The 21115-nt window shown below is 36.0% G+C and overlaps 1 protein-coding gene across 1 annotated transcript in view; it reads left to right on the top strand.

Moving 5' to 3' along the window:
- Window positions 1-21115, top strand: part of LOC124870865 (microtubule-associated protein 2-like) — a gene marked incomplete at its 3' end in the record, with an annotated part of 102563 nt that overhangs the window by 25077 nt on the left and 56371 nt on the right. The window lies entirely within an intron of this gene.

The raw sequence follows: 21115 nt of genomic DNA, 5'->3' as shown, positions 1-21115 counted from the left end.
ATGGTTCACTGTACTCCAATGGCCTCCACGGTCATCAAATCTCCATATAACAGAAGCACCTTTGTGATGTGGTGGAATGGTAGATTTGCTATCAAATCAATATGACCAATGTTTCTGTTATGATGTTGAATCGAGCGCACAAAGAATTAAGGCAGTTCTAAAAGAATAAGGGAGCTAAACCCGGTAATATCAAGTTGTACCTAATAAAGTGGCCAGTAAGTGCATTTTAGGGACTTTGTTTCATGAAAGATTATGGATGAACATGAACTAGTTCTTGTTGTGACTGTGAGTGTAAATTTAGTTCAGAATGTTTAGGTGGTGAACTAGTTTCACCTTTTCAAACAAATTTTAGAACTTGTCCTTGTTAAGGGTAAACTTGCACAATACTGACTCATAAATATCAGCACTTTAAACATGGATGCAGATGCCTAGAGGCTTAATAGAGGAATAATATTCCATTTTGCAGTGGAATACTTCATCTTCTGTTTTTAGTGACTTTGCCAAAATATCATGGTAGACATAATGCTCTGGTACTAGGAGATGGGATTTGGCCAGAGCCAACACATTTGACCACAATTTTTACTGATTCATCAGTCCTAGTTTCATTTTTAACCTATGTGTCATGGAAAAAGCTGCCATGGAAATTAATTCTCTGAACAGGGAAACATGTTGTCTCTTTAGGATGATTTGTTTGTTACTTTGACACATTGACAATGCGGTAGTCCCTGAGAATGAGACCACTTCCCTGGATCATTCTTAAGCTCAGGACATCACCAACTCTCTTGCAATTCTACTTCAAAACTTCATCTTACATTTTTTAGATTAGAGTTTCAGGTAATATGACGAAAAAATATTTGTACACAGGTTACCATTTTTTTGCTGACATACACAAATTCCTCCTTTTTTTAATCACTTAAAAGGTATTCGAACAAAATATTAAGCCTGGCTATCTATTCTGCAAATAATTTAAGAAATGTTTACATTACTAAATTATCATGATGCCTTAAAAACTAAACCAAATCTTCTTTTGTTATATTGTATTATTTCTGCATTATTTTACAAAAATGTCCAAGCTGTAGAAAAACCTGACCTAGGCTCTTCCTCAGTGCCCTCTTCCTTGAAAATCTTTAATAATTCAGCTCTAGCAGAAGCAGAGCTACCTGCTGTGGCTCACTGTTTCACTGCTCCCCTGACAGTTAGCTGTGTGATACTAGTACTTTAACACAATCACATACTGCACTCTACCTGAGAGGTCAACAGATTTGTCTTTATACAGTGGTCTATGGTACCAGGCACATTTGTCGGCACCTGTGGTAAAGATGTGTACAAAAAAATCCTAAATTCATGTTTTCTTTCAGTGACATAATCTTACACTGAAAAATTTTGAAAACTTGCTGGGTCAGAAAAGAGTATGTTAAGAATATTTATTTTTACATGATCAGTTAATGGAATCACTGTGGTTGATGAATATAAAATCCCCTTTTGAATGGAGCAGTAGTCTTTTTCTATAACATTTGACAAGGTTAGATCATATAGAGAGAGGGCATCTTGATTATTCCTTTTTCTTCAAATCATCCAAAGTCCTGCCCTTTCTGTTTATCTGTCCTCTCAACACCTCACCCTATAGTTTACCAATAGGAATTAGGGGCATCCGTCGCCAATAACCGATTGACATGTAGATAGGGTTTAATGGATATGGAGACTGTGACACCAAGATACATCTCCTTGGTGCTGCAGTTATTTAACACTAGGCTCTAGACATTTTGTTTATATATATATTATTTTAGGTATATATATTTATACCGAAAAGAAACAGCAAGCCACGGATTATTAGTTAGTGATTTCGTTTAAGATACCAATAAGTGTGGCCCTAATTTTTTTTAACAGGGAATTTTTTTCTCCCACTGAAGAAATGCACTTGAAATATGGTGTTAGTTTGTTCTACACCAATGCAAGATTACTGAATTTTAAGCCATTTTACACATTTTCACCATGGCTGCCAACAAATGTGGTTAGCACTATAGCTTATATGGTCATTTTTGCATGGAATTCTAAATGCAATACAGGACCAAATCTAAGTGTTTTAATACTATAGATGTCAATATTTCTTAAGTTGTATTGACAAGAACCTTTAATTGGTGGCAGAGCAATGACAGCCTGGTAAACATTTACTAGCCTATATATATATGAAGCCCCTTTTCATTGAGCTTGTGTAAAGTTGATCACATCTCACATTGTCTTTGCCTTAGTGTTGGTGCATGCCAAAATGTGCTATCCATGACATTTTTAGCATCTTTTATTTTCGAGGTTTTCTCATTTTTATGACAATAAATTAGGTCATGCCAGTTTTTGTATTATCTTAATAATTATTTACATTCCATTTAACGTGCATATTGCCAGAGAAGTGTATTGTCAAATTTAAATAAATTTGCATAGAAAGATATCACAAATTTGATTTAGCTTCTTGTGCGGTTTAGGGTGGCTTGTTATGCAAGAAAGTAAATCCTTGATGCCCAAACACTCATTTCAAAACTGTGAATACACTGTAGTAATTGTAGTGAAATATCACATACAGTTGGTAGGTTTCACACATTCAGACTTGAAAATTTGGAGCATTTGCTGTATCAAAGCACAAACCCCACGTATTGCACACAGTAGCTCTCTAGTGGCAACAAGCTGAATCCACTAAAACTCAAACAGGGAACGGAACCAGCTTGCCTGTTGTTTGCTTGTGTTTGTGGGTCTGTGCACAGAAAAACATTTCAAGTTTTTATGCAATGTGTTCATTAGCTGCCTTCTAACGTACAGCAATTGACCAGTGCTGTTTATAGAGCAGCCCGCGCAAACTCATAAAGAAGCTGCGAAAACGCTTGCTTTGTGGTAAGAGCACTGTTATCTAAAACTGTGCAGTGACTATAAAAGACTGGAATATATTTTATTTCTGACACTAAATAGTGTCCCAGACTGTTGAGAGAAAATGTCGACAAGAAAATCAGCAGAAAAAAATTGAATGAGGTGGGGAGGAGAAGCAGGAGAGGAACCTAATAGAGGAGGAAAAAAAAATCTAATTTTAGATGGAAAATTTGTTCTTTATCTTTTTTACTTTTACTCTCTTCCTCTCAAACAAAGCCAGTTGCACTTAACATAAAACGAACTGGTAGAGAAAAAGGCTTTGAATTGGACGGTAAAGCTGCCTGTTTCAATAGATAATTCTTTTGTTTTTATATTTCTGAGGTGAAATTAATCTTTTATTGATCTATAGCATCTACATGTTAAATATTGTATAATTGTAAAAATGAGATAATGTTTTTATCAGCTTTTATTATAGTTTTTGTACAAGCACAAATAAATAAGCTGAAATCCATCCAAGCAGGGTTAAGCAATTTATTGACCAATATTAGATTTAGGCACCAGGGAGCTCCAAACTAATGACCTTTAGATCCTTAAAGACACTTATTTTCTATCTTTTGTTTTATTCTCTCTTACCACTAAACCATTTCTCTTACCAACCAAAACCTTTGCACCCTCTGCTGGCTGAAGGACAAAATGAAAATATAATGAAGTTGTTTAGAACAAAATGACTGAGTAAAACTGAATCCCTCATTATGTTAAAATTACACAAACACTATTTTTTGCTGTTGTGAGTTAAAGGTAAATATAATAGTGATGCATATCAAAATATGTTTACATTTGTATTTTACTGGCAGTAAAAAAAGTGTCAGACTTTATTTAATGTGCCACAGGCACATTTCGCCAAGAATGAAAGCAATCCTGTGGCATGATTTTTTTTTTTTTTTTTAAACCTGCATTGTTTATAGATTGTAGAAGGTCCTACAGATGTGGAAAATTTTATTTGCATCTTTGGAAAAGATGTATTGATTACAAAAAACCTAAAAAAAATTTACTTTTACTGCACTAGCATAATCTAATAAAACGTAGAAAAATTGTACCTTCAAATTAAGCACAGTTATTCAAATAGGAAATAATTGTTTTGACCAAAGTCACCTGTTGCACAATTGTCAAAAACTCAAAAATGAAATGATCAAATCTTAGGGGGTGGTCACGCCTAAACCGCTCGAAGTTAAATGGCACACCGTGGTATAAAATCACCTCATTTCAACCCTCTTAAAAATCCCGAGACCCTCCGCCTCCCCTTTCACCTTTATTAGATCATCGTCTTTCAGCAATACCTAAGGTCGTCCATGATTGCCGAGTTTACATTAAAAGCTGGAAAAGAGTTCCAGCCAAACATCTTCAGAGTTCTCCCATTTTTTTCTATAACTTGCCTCTATCTGTTAGGTGTGTTGAAAAAAAAAAATGTCTGCAATATATTTTTACATTTATACCTTACTTACTAAAGACATTTTATTGAGTAATTTATGAATTTCTTTTTATCTAGCATAATTAGGATGTGACATTTCTCATTTCTCAGCCACTAAGTTGAAAGTGGACCCATATTTATCTTGCCACCACAAAGAAACCTAACTGCAAAAAGAGAAGCTCCTTAGGGTCACCAAGTCTCCCTAATAGTCATTAGATGGAACCTACCTGTCACTAGGGTTGTTAGGGAGTGATGGTAGAAAGAAGCCTTTTCTGTCCTACCATCATAAATGAAAACGTGGAGTTTGCTCAACTGTACTGGGACATTTTTTTGGGGGAGCTGTGTGCTTTGGTTGGATCTGTTATACTGTAGGCCTGTTTCTCCTCTAAAGGCCCACAGCAACCTTTTTAGACTGTCTGGCGTCATGTACTGTCTAAAATCCTAACATATTTTAAACTAAAATCTTTCTGAATTTACCAGTAAACTGAAAATGGCTTTTCATTTGGACGATATCTTTTATCAGGATGTTGTCCAAACATAAAAACGAATCAATACCGAAATGGTTCATGTGACCCAAAATCAACTTTCTTCCAAGGCCATCCAAATTTTCAGACCTAAATCCCATAGAAAATCCATGGCATGTTCTGAAGAGAAGAGAGCAGAAGGGAGGACTTGCATTTAGCCAGTATTGGGATTGCTGTCATCATGTTCCCTCTGTCACCTCTTTTGTGACGTTGGGTTTAATACATTATGAAATGTTTCTTTTGAATCATGCCAACATCTATTTACCTTCAGTGTTGCCTAGCAACATGGATGACGCAGACTGTGCTGATAGATGCCCAGAAGCAGAGGATTCTACAGTGAAAGCATCTCTGAAAAGAGGTTTTGGTTGTACCAATTCTTAGTGAATTAAGGTATGATTTATTACTTCCTCAGGTATCCCCTAAGCCTTTCACACAACAGAACAGTATATTTATTCAGATAGTAAATTGGTTGAGCTGGTTTTATTTTAGGGTATTAAATTAAGGGGTGCAGATTATAGATGTACACTTAACCATTTGTAACTATAAAAAGCACTGAAAACCATGTGCCATTTCTCTTGTACTTCATCATTATGCTCTTATTGTTTTTGGTCCACCACATAACATCTCTCTAAAAAATTATTGAAGTTTGGGCGCGGCGCTGTTGGTGCAGGGGTTTAAGTGCTTGGCCCATCTACTGAGGGTTTGGTCCTCGACATAGCGGTCCCAGGTTTTCCCCTTTCTCTCCACCCCTGTTTCCCGTTGGCCTACTGTAAAAAAACAAACAAAAAAAAACTGAATAATAAAGGCGCCTAGTACTGCAAATAAAATCTTAAAAGAAATATTGTGGTTTGTGATTGTAACGTGACAAAATGTAATTAATCAAATCTGTGTTCACAGTAAGGAATGATGTTATTTTTCCAGAAAACACAGAAAATTATTTCTGCCTATTTTGAGGAAGCACCCTTTTAAGAGGACTGAGGAAATTGTTAAGCCACGACCAGTAAATCTTCACATTTTGCATGATCAAAATGTGTTACCCTGAATTAAACTGTTGGTGCACTTTTTCCTGATTGAAACACAATAAAAAGGTTCTCCAATAAAATAAAAAAATCAACTATGCTGTTTGGCAGGGGACTTGAAATGTCTCCCATCTCATCCTCTGAACATCCCCCTGTTTTATTGTAGACTCTGTTGTGCTGTCTAGCTTTTAGTGTGTTGGGAAATTATAGCTATTTCACAGCTGGAGCCCCAGAGTTGCCTCACAACCTCTTGTTACAGATACAGTAAATTCGGGCCTCCCTTTTGTGAAGAGAGCAAATAAGACATGTATCACACACCCTGCACAAAATCCACACAGCCTCTGTTTAACAGCTAATGTTTAGAAGTGAATTGTCTGCTAGGATTGTTGGATATATATTTTACAATTTTCAGCTTATCAAGCTCACGCTTTCCCTATATTGAACTTGGCTACAAAAAGTGAAAACGTAATAAACAAATAAAACAGAATTATTAAATTTACGTAGGTTACCAAAGCAGGGTTTTAAGGTAAAGGGAGTCAAAGCAGCATCACCAATCAATGCAAAGTGATGTAATCAGTGCATCAATCCTGGTTAGGTTTGCCACATTGTAAGCACAGAAGTAAAGATGCCTGCCACAGTGGGGCCTAAATATTTAAGTTAAAGCATTATTATTGTTTATATTGTCTACATAGGGTTTACATTTTCCTTTATGCATTAAATCTTTAATCTTTAAACATATAAAATCATATTGTAGTATAAGGTTTGCAGGGTTGACAGAAGATATTTGAGACACCTAATTATTGGAGAGACCAGTTAACCTAGTAGTGATGTTTTTGGACCGTGGGAGGGAGCCGGAGTACCAGGAGACCATGGAAACTCCATGTTGAAAGGCCACAGGCCAGGATTTTACCTCAGGACCTTCTTGCTGCAAGGCAACAGTGCTACAAATGGTGCCACTCTGCAGCATATATTTCTGCATGTGTATGTAAAATAACATGGATTTAGCGAATACATCTAAAATTGTTTACTAATAAATAAGGAGCCACACATAAAAATCTCACCTACTAGGAAAATCATAGCGATTAAAAAGTTTACATTATCATATCAGCCACAGGAGATGTTTAGGGTAGGCTTAGAAACCGTGGTGTAGATATTTAGATCTTTGGTTTCTCTTACAGAGCAGGACTGTTGTTCATCTGAAGCACTGCTGCACTTCACCAAGCCATATGTGTCTCAGAAACTTTGAAAATAAGATTTATTTAACTAAGATCATGTTTTGACACCAGAGAGGGGCGATGCCGGCTGCTGGGTCAAGCTACTAATGGTTCCTAGGAATCTCATGTTTACATTTCTAAACCCAACTTCCCCGACTTCTGATGCCTCAAATAATAAATACTCATACCACAACAAATCAATACACCTGCAGATTCTAACAACTCGTGAAGAAGATGATGTTGCATTTAGGGCAACTCGGAAAGACAGGACTGAGATAATACTGTGCTAATTTAAAACAGGATGTACAGTTTATTTTTTGACTACGGGACATTTCTACATTTGTAGGCACATGTAACAACCCCAGTGCTGGTTGTCCTGTCTAAAAAAATGCTTTTTATTTTAATAATTTCTGAAACCATAGAAGGGTAATCCAAGTTTTGTCAAGTTGCATTTGAGCTGATAAAGAATAGCTCTTGTTTTTAACAGCGCAACAACAGAAAACGGTGGAGGGCAACCTCTTGATTTCTTGTAAGAGGGGTGACTGTAAAGGTTAATGCAAGTGCAGGAAGAGGAGCTGCCACCATTTTGGCACAGCTTTCTGTAAGCTATTGTATTTCTTGATGAATCGGCAGTATTGCATCCCGTAGGCCTGTCATCAATATCCAATTCACTCAACTGCAAAAGATGCCATGAAATGCCTTATATGCATTGTGTGTACAGCTTGGAAAAGAAGAACGTTAAAACATTTTTTATTTTGTGGTTTAAAAATGTTTTGCAATAAAAATGTCTGCATAAGATTTAAAGTTGAAATTATGATACAAATGTGTAATAGTGGAGAAAAAAACTTTATTTTTATTAGTATTTTATTGACTTTTGATTTTGACCAAATTAAGGCAGGCACTAGTTGGATTAAGCTGTAAAAGAACATTTAATAAAAGTTTTTTTTTCTTATTGTCACTGAATGTGTATTCAAAAGTTAGTTTTGATAAACATTTCAGACTACATTGAACTGAATTACAGTTGGGCCAAATTGGACTGTGTATGATTGGATTTGGAGGTTGGTTTTTATTTTTATTTTCCTGTTAAAGAACATAAGATTAAAGATTAAAACTAAAATGAGATAAATAGATAAAGAAATGGCTAGATGAAAAGGCTGCCCAATCACATCTTTTTTTACCAGTTAGCCAGTTGTTGCCCCCAAATTTGACACAACCCCCAAATTTAGTACAACCTTAAACTAATACTGGTCGTGCTAAATTAGCACATGCCGTGTACTGTGTTATGGCATTTTCCTGACTTTCCTTATTTATAGCCTTATATTTAAAGAGAAAAGAAAAATGAAACCAAAATATCCTACAGGAATATATAATACCACTATGACAGTACTAAAACTTTCTCACATAAGACAGAAACTAGTCAGGGAGGCTCTAAAGAGACAGACAGCACCACTGATTGAGCTAGTGGATTTTTATATCAAGTACTAGTTGTGCTTCACATGTAACAATAATGTCAGGCCATGTGCGTCACCAAATAAACAGCCTGCCACAGGGAAACATGGTGGTGGCGGTATTATGCTCTGTAGTTACTTTTCTTCAGATACAAGAGAAGTTTCTGTTTTGATAGAATTATAAGCAGCTCTAAGTACTGGTTCATTTTGATCCAAAACCTTGAGGTATCTACTAACATATATACTACTGTAGCCGGGCTATCGCAAATTCTTTTTCTTTTACGTTTTTTGGCACTATAGGCCTTTATTGACAGTTACCAGACAGGAACTGGGCAAAGAGAGAAGGTGGAAAGACACACAGCAAATGTCTCAAGTTTGTAAAATGAACCCAGGATTGCTGCATCGAGGACTATAGACCCTGCCTATATAGCACTCACAGCTCTGGTTCAGGAAAACAATGGTGTTTTGGTAAAAAAAAAAACTAATAGTAAAATAGTAATTTTATGATGATTATTGAAGTTAAACATTTCTAGAATCGTGACATTCCTGTTGCCTCTACAGTAAACCACAGCCTTCATTTACCATTAAATCCGACCTGTGGGTGTTAAACTAAAGCCAGTTATGCTGTATCTGCTCTCATCTTCAGCTGTGTGTCTTTTAAATGAAATCTGTTGTTTTCATCTCTACATAAACAACATTACTGGCTGAGAGAAAAGAGAGTAGTTGGAAAGTGAGGAGGTCTTTTTTGTCATTGTGGCTGGAGGCAAATGATTGCTGCACATGTAGCTTCAACAGACACAAGCACCCACTCTCACTGATAAGCTTTTCTTTCCTAGTGTCACGTCAATTCTTTCTTCTTTGTTTCCTGTTACCAGCCAGAACACGACTTCTTTTCACTCCTCAGTTGATTCCAAACTGCCGTTGCTCTTAAACTCCCACTTAAACCTCTGCTCACCCCTTTTTCTCACCTCTGCCTCTACAACTACTACTTCTTTGTCAGATTTGGTGTGTGTTTACTGAGTTGCCACCTCGCACCCCACTTCCAAAGTGCTTTCAGCCAAGTCTAATTTCACCTCGCTCCTTTTTTTCTTTCCCCTCACTGCTGTTTTTCCCCTTTATTCTTGTTCATTTTCTCAGGTCTCGGATGTTATCCTCTTGGCTGAGACACGGACATCATTTCAGCTAGCAAGGTAAGCCTCAAAACCTCTGCCTCTCACTTTAGTCCTCTGTTTCTCCAATGCCTCCTAACTAAACATGTCCTTGGATGCTCCTGCAAAGATGCTTTGTCACTGTGGGTGCTTGCTTTCATATCGGCTCAGTTGTCTCGGTGACCAGCAGCAGAAGGAAACATGCAATTCTCTCCAGTCACACCAGTTTCTCTGCCTGTATACCTTGGCATGCCATTGTGTGTTTGAATACCTGAAAACCCAAGAATTTAGGTGCCAGTTCAGATAAAATATTATATTTTGTATGAACAGTGTTTGATCTTATGTAATAAATGTTTGTTTTTTTCATGTATGTGCTGGATTCCATGAAGAATAATTAGTTTGTTGAGTACTTATTTTAGATGGTTCAGGATAAGATTGAAAACAATGAGTCTCTCTGCTAATATATGCCCAATAGACCTTCAGATTAACTTTTGATTTAATGTCCGGTCACTTTTCTGTCAACTAAATGTGAAAAACCAAAAGAATTAGAGAAAAAGTGCATACCATCCTAAGAAATTAACTAATTAGAGCCAGTTATTTTCCCTCTTTTGTTTAAACAACAGCATCTTGCTGGTTTTGGGCAGCTAGATGTGGACTTTTAATGGTATTCACTGAACTCTTGAGAGCTTTTAGGTTTTTTTAAGTTAATACCACAAACAGAAAAGTAGGTTACCTTTTTTGGTATCAAAACTGATAATGCAAAAAATCTCCTTCAGTAAATAAAATAGTGTGTGGATTTTATCCAATCTATTTCAACTGTATTAGTCATGATACACATTATCTTGCAAAAGTATTCACCTTCCTTAAACAGATTTTTTCACAAGACAACTACAACCTTCAATGCATTTCATTTCATTAATAATTGTGAAGCAGAAGGAAACTGATTGATCTTATAGATTTTCCAAAGGTTCTTGCAAATAAAAATCTGAAAAGAATGGCAGGTACCTATGTTTAGCCCTCTTTAGTCTGATATCTGTAAATACAATCCACTGCAAATTGTCTGTAGAGTCTGGCCTTTTTGGAAGAATAGTAAGAAGAAAGACATTGTTGAAAGAAAGTTAAAGAAGGTAAAGTCATGTAGGGGACACTGCAAAAGGGTGCTCTGGTCATATAGGAGCACTTCTGAACCTTTTGGCATACATGCAACACTCTAAGTGTGGTGCAAATCTAACACTGTAAACACACCATCCAAATGGTGACACAAGATGGTGGCCGCATCATATTTTAGGATTTTTTTCCTTAGTAGGGACTGATTGGAAGATGCATGGAGCCTAATATGGGGCAGTCCTGGAAAAAAACCTGTTGCAGAAGAATTAAAGCTGGGGCAGAGGTTCACCTTCCAGAGGGGCAATGGCCCTAAGCAAGCAGCCAGAATTACAATGGAATAGTTTAGATGAAGTCATTATTCATGACCTACTCAATATAAACCTAATTGAGAAACTATGGCAACAACAGACAGTTAATGTTCACAGATGCTGTCCATATCGTCTGACTGAGGTTGAGCAGTTTTGCAAAGAAGAATATTTTGAGCAGTTTTGCAAAGAAGAATATTTAGAAATTTTACTTTCTATATATGCACAGCTGGTAGGATCTTTAACGTGTCATACACACACTTGAAATATCAGATAAATTAAGGTACATTTTATTTAAAATATACCATATATAAAGTTTTGAAGAGTACGTAAACATTAACTTTGGTTAAGGGCAGTTAATTCACCAAAGTGTGAATGTTGTTAGATCATAACTTTAGCCTGTCAGACACATTTTAGTTCAGTTTTATGTTCACTGAAAAAAAATAGATTTGGCAGTGCAAAAATGGTGAGAAAAAGTAGACTTTTACCTTTGAGTATGACTCTTTCAAACCAGGTTAATTTGGGGAAGTGGCTTTAAATAAGCAAGATATCAAGAAAAATGTCCCCCCTTTACATGTTTTGGTTTACTTTTACACGGCATTTTTAACTGCCTGGCCATCCGGTTACCACACATGCAGCAGCACAGACTGGGAAGGAAAATATGCATGAAAAATAAATAATCCAAGGAACAACCCCAACGCCATCTGCAGTTTCTTCAAACCTAATTGCGTTTTTCACTAGGAGCAGCCCAATTTGAGCAGCAGGCGAGGCAGTGAGCTATCCAGCATGTTGCCCTGTACATGATACGACTGGAGAAGGGTAACTCCTCTCTTTGCATTCCCTACTGTGAGCTGAGTGCACCAGGGGTCACTTGCAAGTGGAGAGAGGATCACCTTCTCAGGTGGACCAGAGTTTCCTTGTTTGGCCCACATCAGTTCTGATGAGCCTAAATTTTACCTAACGCTTACAGTCAAATGCTGTAAATGTTGCTTGAACCCTTGTTTTTAACCTTGGTATTTTGGGTTGCTAGTTGATGGGAGGCTGATTCAGGTTTATGGTAAATCTACAATAATTGACAAAATGTTTAAGTTTAACTGAAAGCAGCTTTCTCATCATTGATTGCGTCTTTCCCTATGTTTAGGTTTTTATGTTTTTTAACTTTCTAAATGTGACAGGATCTGTTATTACTCAAATATTATAGTCATTCTAAAACTAATAGTGTTCATTCAGCTTTTTTGTGAACACAAAGTTAAAAGCCACCAGTTCAACAGAGCAGCGGTGTCAGTTTTCACATACAATTCAAACACAAATGAAACTGTTTGATGTAAAATCTTGTACTTTCTCTTCATCTCTCTTCCCTGCGGTCTTCATGAAGGTAAACTTTTGTGGCATTTACCAGCAGGTCTGGTTGACCCTCTCCTTTCTATTTAATCCCTCCTTTTCTCCTCACCCTCCATCAGGCAAGCTGGTTGGTGAACCAGAAAGCCAAGTGATCCCGACTTTGGTCTGCTGCACTTTTTATGCTGTATATCTGTTACAAAGATAAAAATAACAGGGCACCAAGGAAGGCAGGCAAGAAGGCAGGCAGGCAGACGGTCTCTGATTGGTGACTTCAACAATCTGGCAGATTGTCAAGAAAAAGCCAGAGAAGATATATTGCTTAGTGTTAAGTCAGATAGAGATCAGGTGGGTCAGGTAACTTGTCAGGGATCTGCCACATCTGTAGGTGCACAGAGGGAGAGAGACAGGCAAATAAAACAAACACTCATAAGGGGGAATAGGAAGAGGAGAACAAAACAGAAGAAAAACCAAGCTGCCCAGATTGAATCAGATCAAGTGTGTTATTGAAATGTGTAAAGAATTAATCTTTTTCTCTTTTACCTCTGAGCATTACCATATAGATGGACATTTTTTGGCATTTATTTACAATAACTCATATTCCGGATGATACCTTGATCATGATGTTTTGAACTGCCGTTAATTCTTAAACTATTAATTTTTTTAAAGGAAGATTACTGTTCCATTTGATTTTTGAAGTGGGCTTTTAAGGTTATGCTGTCGCTACTAACCTTTTACAATAGGTTTTAAACATTCACTCCAAACATCAAAAATAGAAGATATTAGGACCTTTCATTTCCTGGCACTTTCCTTCACTGTAAAGGTTAAATATCACATTGAAACGTTACCATATCCACACTGATTAGTTGTCACAACTGAAAAGGTAAAGGTGATTTTTTTTTTTTACATATCTTGTCAAGATGTTTCAGCCCTCTTAGAGTTCTGCTGTTTTTCTGTTTTTGTCACATTTGTCATAGATGTTTCAGATGATCAATTACTTTTTCACACAGGGCCAGGTCGGTTTGGATGGCTTTTTTCCCTTGATGAATGAAATCATCCTACAGTTTTTAGTTTTTTAACCAAATTCTTTTTATCCAGTACTAAAATGTATTTGGTCATCTGAAATGTGTGACAAAAAAGCAAAAACAGAAGAAATCTGTAAAGGAGCATATACTTTTAAACAGCACTGTGTATGTAATTCACTGGTGGTGTCTGAGGACACACAGAGACAGGGATGGGGAGGGAGAAAGGGATGTTTGTCAGCCACTGCAGCAGTGATGTAATGGCCCAGACTCCCCCCACTCCCCAGGCTAGACTCTTTTATTGTCCATGTTTCCTTCCTGGTTCTTTCTTTATTCCAGTCCCTCATCTGCATTGTTTCCCACCCTTTTTTGTTTTTATTGTGAAGGACATATTAGCATTAACTATTAAAATGTGCTCAAAATACAGGCAAATATACATTATATTGCCAAAGGTATCAGCTCATTTGCCTTTACACACATTAATTGAGTGACATCCCATAAAGGTATGAAGTCAGCCCACCCTTTTTTAGCAATAACACGTTCAACTCTTCTGGGAAGGCTTTGCACATGATTTAAAGGGGTTTTTGTTTGGTAGAGGCACTCTACCTTAAGAAAAGCTTTTTCTTCTTTTTTGAGCATTTCAAATATACTATAAAATAATGTTTTGATTAGTTACACATAAATATATTGATATGTTGGACTCCACTCCTATGCAAAGATCAATTGAAACTGGTCAGTAGTTTCATTAGCATGTGGTGTCAAGTTCATTTGGAATTTAATTGGCCTTTACCTACAGCAAACCCTTGAAAAGTTAGGCTTTACTCAATTTAGCTTTGCAAAGAACACTATTAATAAAATCAAGAAAAACATAATTCTGAGAATCATTGACATCTTAAACCTCTTGCTACTTTTAATTTAGCCTAACTGTTCCACTAATGATCAAGCATGTTCAATATGTGTACACTTTAAATGGAAACATTGGGGAAGCTAAATGTTGGATTGATTGATTGGGGTAATAAGAAAATAGATCATATTATGAGCCAAAGATCCATGCAAGTGCAAATAGACATTTCCACTGTATCAGTTACATTTAATGTTGAAATAAATCTAATGGACATTGTGTGGTAGCTTGGGAAAAAAATGTGGTTACCAGTTACTGAACAAAGACTCTCCATGCATGTTTGTTTTGTACATTAGCAGCTCATCGGCATATCAGTAACCACTAGCAAACAGTATAAAAAATGCTATTAGTGATGCTGCAAACATGCCTATGGTTAACATGTCCAGATAGTTGGTGACCTAACATGCATACTTTATGCTTGTTGTTTATCCACAAAAAATCAGAACAATTTCTAATGCTGACCTACCGTAAGTTTGGCTTTTAAAATGTCACAGCAGGTCACCTTAAGGGTAAAATCGGTTGACCAAACAAACATCAAAGCAATCCTTCCAGTGACTGAAGTAATATGTGACTAAACACCTAAATGTCAGCCCCAGCAAGGAAGGTCAGTGGGTATCCAAGCAGAGTTACTTCAAATTAGTATTAAACTTTTTAGTAATCCATCCAGCAGAATTTCACAGCTTATAGGGTTAATAGTAAAGAAGACTGTGCAAATTTGACTATCCTACTAAAGGTTGCAGGATATTTCTGCAGCAGGACATTACAGCATCATACAGGTAGGGACAAAGGCCATAGCCCACAGAGCCCATATTCATTACCATTTAAAGCCCTTACATGACCACACCATTCACACATAAAATATTTTATACGAGCTAATTTTACAGTTTTACTGAATAATCAAAAACTTCGTTTTTTCATAGTCATCAAATAAACTGCACAAAATTTGCCTCTCTGTTTAGGTTCAATTACAAAACATGAGGCGGTTGCAGTCTCACAGCAAACAGAGAGCTTGATCACTAGGACATAGACACACACACACACACACACACACCTGTGCCACTTTCACAGACTACATTAAATGTGGGCTGACAGGTGACTGCAGGATGTGCTGTCTCAGGAGACACAGCAAAGCACTTTCTCTGTGCGTGTGTGCTTAATCACTGTGTGTGTGTGTGTGTGTGTGTGTTAGAAAAAGAAGGTTGCATAAGAGATATACAGCCCTTCCACAAACATAAAGAGAACTGTAAATGGTATATCTAAAACCGTTATTGTGTATATTGACTTGAAAAGATGGTTTTTGTACATTAGTGTTGAATACATCTTATGTATTTATTAACAAAAAACACAAATTACTATATTCTAGCAAGTTTTAAATAAGGATAGCTTCCCAATACATTTTAGGTATACATTTAGTAGTTTTTGCTCTCACATGGAAAGCTGTTGCATGTGGACATTACCAAGTTAAGCTTTTCCCAACATGCTCATATGCCCTTCACTCATAAAAAAAGCTACCCCAAATCATCTCAGCACAATCTTTAAAAGAAAATATTTTATCAGTAAAGATGTTTTCACTTTGTAATTTCTTCTAAATGAAATACATTGAATGACAGAAATAGTGCTGCACATCGATAAATGAGAATACAATTGAAAAGTTATTTCATTTCAGGAAAAAAAAGAATATATGTCATATAGTTCAAGGCTGCATTGTATCAAGAAGTTTTGCTTGGAAAAAACTCTTAGGTCTTTGCAAACAAATTTAGCTTTACAAAGTCTTTGTTGTAGTGTTGTTAGCAGTCTAACATTTTAATCTGCAATTACATTTTATATAGATAGGACTCATCAGAAACACATTCTGTTGAAGGAAAAACTTAAAAAACTAAAATCATTGCAAAAAGAAACATTAATAGATCTTAGCGTTGATAATCACAGAATTGGCCAGAATACCGTTTTTTGTTATTTTTTAGACCTTAACTATTATCCCTGTTAGTTGTGTGACCACAGAAAAGTATACACTACAGACATTAAACATTATTATAAATTATAGACCTTATAAACAGACAAAACAAAGAAAATTCACTCTGAGAAACATTTTGTACAACATGTTACATGGAATATATGTTTTTCCTGTGTTGTTGTGATGCAGGATATTAACAGATGTTTATTTTGTTAGTGGTTCTATACGTCTTTGGACAGCAGGACATGATTTATTCTTATTATTCAGAAAAGTAGGGTCCTTTTTTGCAATATGAAAAGCAATATTTAAAATAGCTGTCTGAATGAGTCATACTATTGAAGACTGAGCAGTTCTGGAAACATTTCCACGAACCACAGAAGCACAGAAGACATGAGCCTGCAGAAAAAAAACAGAAAGTTAGAGTATTTAGATTCCAGCAATTAAGATCTGACTTGAATACTTGGTGTATTTGTTGAGAAACATGTTTTTTTTGCTTGTTATTGCTACTTGTTATTGCTACATAATTCAGGTTTTACACTGAAGCAATAAATGTCTGCTTGGTTCACAAAATATTTCCCTTTTGATCATTGATAAAACACAGCTAAGGCTCAATGAGTTCACTAGAGCTGTCGCTGATTTGGTGCCAGTAAATAATGTACTACATTTACGACAGATCACTCTTTAGATCACTAGAACATTGTTGTTCTGTGTAGTTCTGCTGTGTCTGGTAGGGACCATTTATTACAAGATTAGCCACCTTTCTGCTATGTTTTTATATTTCTGGTGAAGCCACTAAACAGCTCTGGCAGCTTAAAAATGATAGAAAAGTAATTAACAAAGTATTCATTTGGTGATAGATAAAGTATTATAAGTAGCCTGTGGTGTGTTGTCTCCTGTTGTAATACATGTTGCATGGGCAGCAACCTGCACTTTTGTCACAGGAAATACAGGCCTGTCCAAGGCCCCAGTCTGATGTATGACTCACATGTGACCCTCAGCTGCTGCAGAGCTAAAAACCATAATAAAAAAAACTGGTTTTCTGCTGTGAGGGGTTTGCATCTCTGACTCATAGGATGTCACTCTATGGCTCCTATTCTGAGTGAAGTGAGCTCATATAAAAAAAATGCAGGAAGTTCTTGCTAACAGTGAAAACTCTGTTTTTTTTTTGGTCTGTAACGTATGGTACAACAAACATCCACTTATGAGAGATCAGTCTATGCAAAATCATAGGATGGCAAAATATTGCAAATCATTCAAAACAGATTTGGTACACATAATTGTGAACTTTTTAAAAGCATTGTATTCTGCTAAAGAATGTCTATGAAGAAGTGTTTATTATTTAAAAATAATAATCAATGTAAAAGCCTTTTAGGTGAGAGGCGAAACATCTTCCAAAAGCAAGAAAAGATGTCCAGTTGCTTTCGACTTGGCACTTAGATGTGGTAAAGTGCATACGGCATTAAAAAAACCAAAGCACCTATTTCAATAGAAATTGTTTTGTTGATGAGATGGAAATAATGATTTAATTTTTTCTAGTAGATGGATATACTGTTCATTATCTGAGTTCTCTGTTTGTTATGAATCCCCACTGACAGACAATAAAATATATTTCTTTTCTTTTCTTTTTAGTATTATGGCATATCACATGTTTTCCTAATGTCGTGCAGTCCTAGAAAAAAGCATTGACTTCGCAAATGTAATATACATGTGTTGGGGAGGTCACTGCTTAGACCACCTCTGTTACAAGACTATAAATGTTTACTGATCCAAAAAGTCTTTGAAATTGGAGAGATAAACTACTTTGTGAAGATTTTTGCAGATAAAAAGTTTATATTAGACTGACAAATTCAGTCTGCCATTTGAATATTTTCCACAATGTTCAATCTTTTGAGTTTCATTCTACTTTGTCATTTCGATTTTTTCCTTACATAACTTTAAATTATTCTGTAGATTTTTTATTCAAGCTGAGATTATTTTTCTTAGGCATCGGACAGCAAATGTAGTACACCCCTTCACTATCACCTCATCATAATCTTGTTGAAGATTTACATGCATTTCAAAGTTTGCATAGACACACATCTACTGAACTCTATCAGTTTAAGACATTGACAGTTTCAGGTATTTTTCAGCAGCTTAAACATCTCTAGATCTCAGTAAGATGAGTGGCTATTTAAAAAAAAAGTATTGACTTGATTATGAAGCTTCTTTTGCACATTTTTAAATTAACTCTATTACCAGCCAATGTGTCCAACCAATCCTTTCATTTAGCCTCCAGAACACTCTTTTATTCAGTGCGATATGAGAACATTAAGAGACATTCTCTAATATAGGGGAAAAGGCTCAAGGAAATATTTCCAAATCAAAGTGTGAAACCAAATAGCACCACTGGCTCACTCAACATCCCTCATCAGATTGTAAAGTCTAATAAAGATTTATCATGCAGTACATTTTATTATATTATTTAGGTACTGATAGCTCTGAAGATCAGTAGGAGGAGTGGATGATTTTTTCATATGGGTTTTCCTAGTTATATGGTTTTTTGTTAAGGAAATATTTCCAAATCAAAGTGTGAAACCAAATAGCAGAGGTTTGAGTTCATTTTTAAGTAGCCCAGAGGCAACATTTTATAAAACATAACAGAGTTGATGGAAAGTTAGCAAAGGTATTCTTGGTTAGATTAGTTACCTAGTTGTGTAGGGATGGTTTGAAGAAGAGATAGGTCCTTGACTCCTAATATTCCTAACTTTTATCTACTATTATTAACATTATACAATATATTGTGTTTGCATTTTCTGTCTGGGTTTTGTAATGCTCATCTGTGTCCCTGAAGGTTTGGCAGCACCTTAAAAGTTCCTTACCAGTTGTGAAAAACTTTAAAAAGTGTAAAATAAATATAAAAATGCTTCAGTTATATTTATTTTCTGTTAAGAATTGCTAGGCTTACCAATAAGCGGGGCTATGCCAGGATGGGAAAAAAACTGACTAAATTTGAAAAATGAAGGCAACATTTTTGTAAACATATTTAGGGTGGATAATGCTACTACAATAAAAGATGAATTTATTTCAAGACCTTTTACACATCTATACCAGGGGTGCTAATAGATGTCAAGGTATGTCAGAGGTATGTCAGTAACCAGACATTTACAAAAATTACCTTTTTATCCAGTTTCATAACTGGCTGAGGCATAAAGTATGATCCATATTATTCTTGTTGATTAAATTTATGTAGTCATTTATTAATTTAATTTCTCAATTTTTCCACATTCTTTGATGCGATTTCATCTGACTATGTTTATTTATAGTTAATGAGCCACTGTTTTACCTTACAGAAAATGTTTGGAATTAATTTGCTTATCTACATTTCTGCAAAGAAGCAAACAGAAAATACCTGCCCTTTCTGCTGCACAAAACAAGAGCTCAAACTGACATTACTCATCATAAACCTCCAATAAATGTTTGCACTTGGATCTTTTTACTGAATATTGAATACATAAATGGTGGCAATTGGAATTTTTTCCACATCAGCGGAATATATCATGCTGTATGGATTCTACAGTAAGGGACAAATTGAGTAAAGGATAGATAATGAGATTGAGGAGAACTATTTGAACCCTTAACTTTATCTCAAACATTAAAAATTAAATGAGCTCTTTTGTTGGGGTTCCACTAAGGAATATTTTGAAAGTTATGGTATATGATCTGACGCTATTTCGGTATGGCTCAAATAATGGTCCATCAACTGGAAGCAAAGTAATTGGTTAAATAAGAATTTTAATAGTTTGATTTAAATACAAGCAGATTACGATAACAGAGGGTGTTTACTAGAAACAAAGACACACTGTAAAGTATAACAGGTGAAATTAAAATGAGCAGACTAAAACCTAAACATGTGGAAAAGTACATACAAAATTTGTTGAAAATGAAATTGGAAGTTTTAAACTCAGTCTGTACATTTATTTGTTGCTATTTAAAAAATCCACTTCACAAATAAATTCTTAAATAAGAACCCACAATACATTAATTTTCTTTCATAAACTAGAGTACGCTGAACCGTTGTTTGTGTATTATGATCGCAATGACTCATCCAGAGGTCACCAAAGGGATTAGGAGAAAATGGAGAGCAAGAGCAAGATCCACAGGTTGAAAGAGACAAAAAAACAACAATTTGAAATGCTCTAGTCATGCATTTGGCTTTGATGACTGGAATACAAGTTAGAGATAAAAACAAATGAGATTTTCAGGCAATTAATTAATACCAGTTAAATATACAAAATCCACATGCATGCAAATGATGATCAGGGTTTAGTGTTAAAAGTGACCAGCTGTGCCATGGATGTTCTGAAACTGATTATTTATTTAGGTGATTATTTATTCAAATTCAAAAATACTTTATTAATCCCAAAAAGAAATTAAATGTTGTTTTAGCTCTAAAAATGCAGGTTTCTTCAAAGTGCCGTTGTAGATGCTGATGGCTGTGGGTAGGAAAGATCTCCTGTAGCAGTCCTTCTTACAGCAGATCTGAAAAAGCAAAAACTCGGGCCTGGGAGGAGTTTGGTGACTGGCAGACTGGGGTGGTGGTCCCCCTTCATAAGAAGGGTGACCGGAGGGTGTGTTCCAACTACAGGGGGATCACACTCCTCAGCCTCCCTGGTAAGGCCTACGCCAGGGAATTGGAGAGGAGAGTCCGGCCGATAGTCGAACCTCGGCTTCAGGAGGAGAAGTGTGGTTTTCGTCCCGGCCGTGGAACACTGGACCAGCTCTATACCCTCTACAGGGTACTCGAGGGTTCAGGGAAGTTTGCCCAACCGGTCCAC

Source organism: Girardinichthys multiradiatus, chromosome 7 (genome assembly GCF_021462225.1).
Source record: "Girardinichthys multiradiatus isolate DD_20200921_A chromosome 7, DD_fGirMul_XY1, whole genome shotgun sequence".
NCBI lineage: Eukaryota > Metazoa > Chordata > Actinopteri > Cyprinodontiformes > Goodeidae > Girardinichthys > Girardinichthys multiradiatus.
The sequence above is the reverse complement of the archived record's forward strand: the minus strand, read 5'-3'. Positions and strand labels throughout refer to the sequence as shown.